Raw genomic sequence first — 5,421 nt, 5'->3', positions numbered from 1 at the left:
GCTTCCATATAAATTGCATCTGTAAAGTTTCAGTGTGAATACCCTAGTATTTCCAATGGCATATATTTTGAACAAAGGCCAGTACACATTCCTTAAATTTACTGATTCTCTACAGTCTAATGTCATACAAAGTTTTTGCTGGTTAATGTCTTTAGACATGTTTTACATTTGTACATTCAAAAGATCTGTGGTTTGAGTAAAGATAACAGTACTCTTTACATCTGTAAATTTCTCACCATGTCTCTATAGTTTAAAACTAGATATATGATTTTCCAGTCATTCGAGATATGAAAAATTTAGAGTATAAATTGTCTGATGTTGAGAAAACTTGGAATAACAGTGAAAAAGTTTACCCCATTCTGCTCATCTATATGGAATCCCCAAATATAAATGCTCATATGTCAACCAAATATAGAATGAGAGCTAAAGGCTTTATCTCATAACTCTCATTTATATAGTTTCATCTCAGTATGGATTCTCATGCCGAGATACATGTATATGACAGCAAAGGGATTACCATGTTTTTCACATTTGTAGAGTTAGTCTCCAGCATGGATGATTATGTGTCCAGCCAATTTGTTGTGAGAGTGAATGGCTATAGTCACATTCTTCACATTTGTAGGGTTTTTCTCCATTATCAATGGACTTATGTTCAGTAAATACTTTATGAGAAAAAAAGCCTTTGCCACATTCATCATGTTTGTAGGATTTCTCTCCACTATGGATGGTCTTGTGTCCAGCAAATTCTTTATGTGTGAAAAGTTTTGCCACACTTTTCACAATTTTAAGGTTTGTAATAGTATGGATCTTGACATGTCAAGCAAGTAGTGAATGAGAGTGAAAAGCTTTTCTGCATATTTCTCATTTGTAGGGTTTCTCTCCAGTGTGGATGGTCATGTGTCCAGCAAATTCATTGTGAGAGTGAAAGGTTTTGCCATATTCTTTACATTTGTAGGATTTCTCCCCAGTATGGATGGTCTTATGTCCAGCAAATCCTTAATAGAGTGAAAGCCTTTACCACACTCTTCACATTTGTATGGTTTCTTTCCAGTATTGATGGTCTTATGTTCAGGAAATCCTCCATGTGTGCAAAAAGCTGTGCCACACTTTTCACATTTGTAGGGCTTCTCAACAGTATGGATCTTGCTATGTTGAGCAAGTAGTGAATAACAGTGAAAAGTTTTTGAATATATTTCACATTTGTAGGGTTTCTCTCCAGTAGGGATCATCTTATGTCCAGAAAATCCATTGTGAGGGCAAAAGGCATTTTCACATTCTTCGCACTTATGGTTTCTCCCCAGTATGCACCTTGATATGTCCAGCATGCTTTGAATGGGAGCAAAAGGCCTGGCCACATTCTTCACATTTGTAGGATTTCTCCCCAGTATACATGGTCTATGTCAGCAAACTCTACATGAGAGTAAAAGGCTTTTGCACATCTTCACATTTGTAGGACTTCTCCCCCAGTATGCATGGTCGTATGTTGAGAAAATCCACAGTGAAAGTGAAAGACCTTGCCACATTTCTCACATTTGTAGGGTTTCTCTCCATTATGGATATGCTGATGTACAATAAGACTCAAGTTTTGAGTAAAGTCTTTGCCACATTCTGCATATTTCTAGGGTTTCTCTCCAGTATGGATTATCATATTTTGAGTAAGGTGTGAATGAAAGTGAAAGGCTTTGTCACATTCTTCACATTTGTGGGGTTTCACTCCAGTATGGATCATCATATGTCAAGTAAGGTGTGAATAAAAGTGAAAGGCTTTGCCACATTCTTCACATTTGTAGGGTTTTTCTCCAGTATGGATCTTCATATGTTGAGTAAGATGTGAATGAATATGAAAGGCTTTGCCACATTCTTGACATTTGTAGGGTTTCTCTCCAGTATGGATCATCTTATGTTGAGTAAGGCTTGAATGAATGTGAAAGGCTTTGCCACATTCTTCACATTTGTAGGGTTTCTCTCCAGTATGGATTATTGTATGTTGAGTAAGATATGAATGAGAGTGAAAGGATTTGCCACATTCTTCACATTTGTAGGGTTTTTCTCCAGTATGGGTCATCGTATGTCGAGTAAGGCATGAACGCATGTGAAAGGCTTTGCCACAGTCTTCACATTTGTAGCGTTTCTCTCCAGTATGGATCATCTTATGTTGAGTAAGGCGTGAATGAATGTGAAAGGCTTTGCCACATTCTTGACATTTGTAGGGTTTCTCTCCAGTATGGATCATCTTATGTTGAGTAAGAATTGAATGAATGTAAAAGGCTTTGCCACATTCTTCACATTTGTAGGGTTTCTTTCCAGTATGGATTACTGTATGTTGAGTAAGATATGAATGAGAGTGAAAAGATTTGCCACATTCTTCACATTTGTAGGGTTTCTCTCCAGAATGGATCATCGTATGTTGAGTAAGATTTGAATGAGAGTGAAAGGCTTTGCCACATTCTTCACATTTGTAACATTTCACTCCAGGATGGGTCAGTATGTCGAGTAAGATGTGAAGAAGAGTTGAAGGCTTTGCCACATTCTGCACATTTGTAGGGTTTCTCTCCAGTATGGATCATTGTATATTGAGTAAGGTTTGAATGACAGTGAAAGGCTTTGTCACATTCTTCACATTTATTGGGTTTCTCTCCAGTATGGATCACTGTATGTTGAGTAAGAGGTGAACGAGAATGAAAGGCTTTGCCACATACTGCATATTTATTTATTTATTATTTTTTATTTGGAGTCTCACTCCCTAACCCAGACTGGAGTGCAGGGACCACTCCTGGTCACCGCAGACTTGATCTGCTGGGCTCCAGCGATCCTTCCACCTCAGCCTTCCAAGTAGCTGGAACTACAGGCATGTGGTAAAATGCCCGACTAATTTTTTGATTTATTGTAGAGATGAGGTCTCATCAATTTCCCCAGGTGGGTCTCAAACCCGCGAGCTCAGGCAATCCACTCACCTCAGCCTCCCAAAGCACTGGGATTACAGGCTGAGCCGCCGAGCTAAGCTCTGACATGAGTAATAGCTAAGGGCTTTGCCACATTATTCATTTCTGAAGGTTCTCTCTCTACTATGGATTCTTTCAAGTGTATTTAGATAGGATTATTTCTTAAAGACGTTCCCACATTTATTGTGTATATTTTCTCTACTATTTTTTTGATGTTGACTACATTTTGAGGACTGGTTAAAAGTTTTGCCATATTCGTGTTTGAAAGCCATTTCAGAAATATGGATACTCTGGTGGATAATTTGGAGTTTTAATGAAAGATTTTCCTACTCTTGTTACATTTGTATTGGTTATTTCCAAGTGAGCATTCTATCTGCCCTTCACCCTCAAACACTTACCCAACATTTTTGTTAAGTAAACGTTCTTAAGGACATATTTACCATATTTTCCCTTTGACACCTTTGCAAGGGTGTCTTCTATGCTCTTCTCTGGCAAAAGGCCTTCAGTGTAATGAGAAGTCACAGCTGAAAATCATGAAAATAAAAATTTATTCCACATGCTAGACTCAGTTGAATACCCTTTGAAAATAAAACATAATATTATACCATGTTAAGGACATAAGTATGATGGCAAGTACAAATCACAGGTTTCCACTCCATCATAAATATATGTACTTCAGAAAATACTTACCCCATTGCCTGTGTGAAAGCTCAAAAAACCGCTAATACTTTGCAGAATCCACATGATAAAATGAGTTACAAGGAGGAGACAGTTTAGTAATTTTGCCACCATAATTTCTCTTCCTTTACAATGCAACATGATGCAATCAGATAGGATGTTCTAACTCTTGAGTTCCTCCTCAGGGAATAAACAGAAGAGTGGAGTATGAGTCCACATTTCTGTCCTTTGAGGGCTTATGAAAAGACTGGTTTCTGTCCCAACATACAGAGAAGACACATCCTAAGAACAGGCATGAGTCTCCTAGAATCTCTAACTTAGTGATTGATGTTATATTAATCTAGACAAAGCAACAGCATATACATTATGATGTGTATATCTTTGAATTTCAAATACCCCAATTCAAAGTATGTCAAAGCATAGAAAGAATCAGGATAAATGACTCAATTAAGGGTACAACAATAATTTGTGGAGCTGCAAATTACAAAAAAAGTTTGGGAAATTTTCATATGAAATGTAGAAAGCCTTACTTAAGCCACGACACAACTGCCTGGGTGACAGAGAACATGCTGATAAAATGTAACCATAAAAGGATTTGTAAAACATCCTCGATATTTATCTTGGTCTCAGTAATAACTTTTTTTATGACTACAGGTATAAAAATAAATACAAACAAGATGAAGACATCAAACTGAAAAGCTTCTGCAGAGTAAAAGGAAATGGAAAAAGCCTTACAGGACAAGAAAAAATTATGCAAACCATATACTTGATGAGATGTTAAACAAAGAAAATGATAACCACTTGAATAAAAATCAGCCCAAGCCAGACTTGGCTCAGCCTGTAATCCCATGCCTTTGGGAGGCTGAAGTGAGTGGATTGCCTGAGCCCACTGGTTCGAGACCCGCCTGGGTGGCAAGACCTCATCTCTACAATAAATCAAAAAATCAGCTGGGCGTGGTAGTGCATGCCTGTAATTCTGGTTACTTGGAAGGCTGAGGCAGAAGAATTGCCGGAGCCCAGCAGGTCAAGGCTGCGGTGGCCGGGAGTGGCCACTGCACTCCAGTCTGGGCAACAGAATGAGACTCCAACTTAAAAAAAAAAAAAAAAAAAAACAGCCCAAAAATGAATAGCTATTTTCCAATGAGGACACACAAATTGCCAACAGGTATATGAATTGTCACTGAACATCACTAGTAGAGGCAATTTCAAATAAACACAATGATGATATCTTGTCTCACAGCTCTTAGGATGGCTAATATCAACCAGAAGAGAGAGAAAGAAAACTTTTTATAAGAATATGAAGAAAAAGAAATCCTGTATACTTTTGGTGAGCTTAAAACTGGTAGAGCCATATAAAAGTCATTATCAACATTCTTTTAAAAATAAAAACAAACTGTCACATAACACAGAGATCCCTTCCTGGGTATATAACAAAAGGAAATAAAATCAGTACCAAAAAAAAGTTTCCAACCCCAATGGGCATTGCAGCATTTGTCAAGCTGGCCAAGCTTGAAAACAACCTAAATATTTGTGGAATCTATGTTGATTAAGAAAATAATGTGTACACACACACACACACGTATATATGCACAATAGCATATGATTCAGCCAAAATATTTTTACAGAATTCTGCAATTTTAACCTTACGGATGACATTGTAAGACATTATGCTAACTGAAGTGAGCCAGGCACACACACACACACAAATACTGCGTGAGAACGGTTACAGTGACTCAAGTCTGTAAACCCATCACATTGGGAAATTGAGGTGAAGAGGATTGCCTGAGCTCAGGGGTTCAAG

At 37.7% G+C, this 5,421-nt stretch overlaps 1 pseudogene; it reads right to left on the bottom strand.

Annotated features, from left to right (window-relative positions):
- Nucleotides 1-1,526: 1,526 nt before the first annotated feature.
- LOC110594432 lies at nt 1,527-3,466 on the bottom strand (annotated as a pseudogene).
- Between the last annotated feature and the right edge of the window lie 1,955 nt (nt 3,467-5,421).

This window comes from Carlito syrichta, unplaced genomic scaffold (genome assembly GCF_000164805.1).
Source record: "Carlito syrichta isolate Samal-C Ts95f unplaced genomic scaffold, Tarsius_syrichta-2.0.1 Scaffold42158, whole genome shotgun sequence".
In the NCBI taxonomy this organism is placed as follows: domain Eukaryota; kingdom Metazoa; phylum Chordata; class Mammalia; order Primates; family Tarsiidae; genus Carlito; species Carlito syrichta.
Note: the sequence above shows the minus strand (reverse complement) of the source record. Positions and strands in the feature narration are given on the sequence as shown.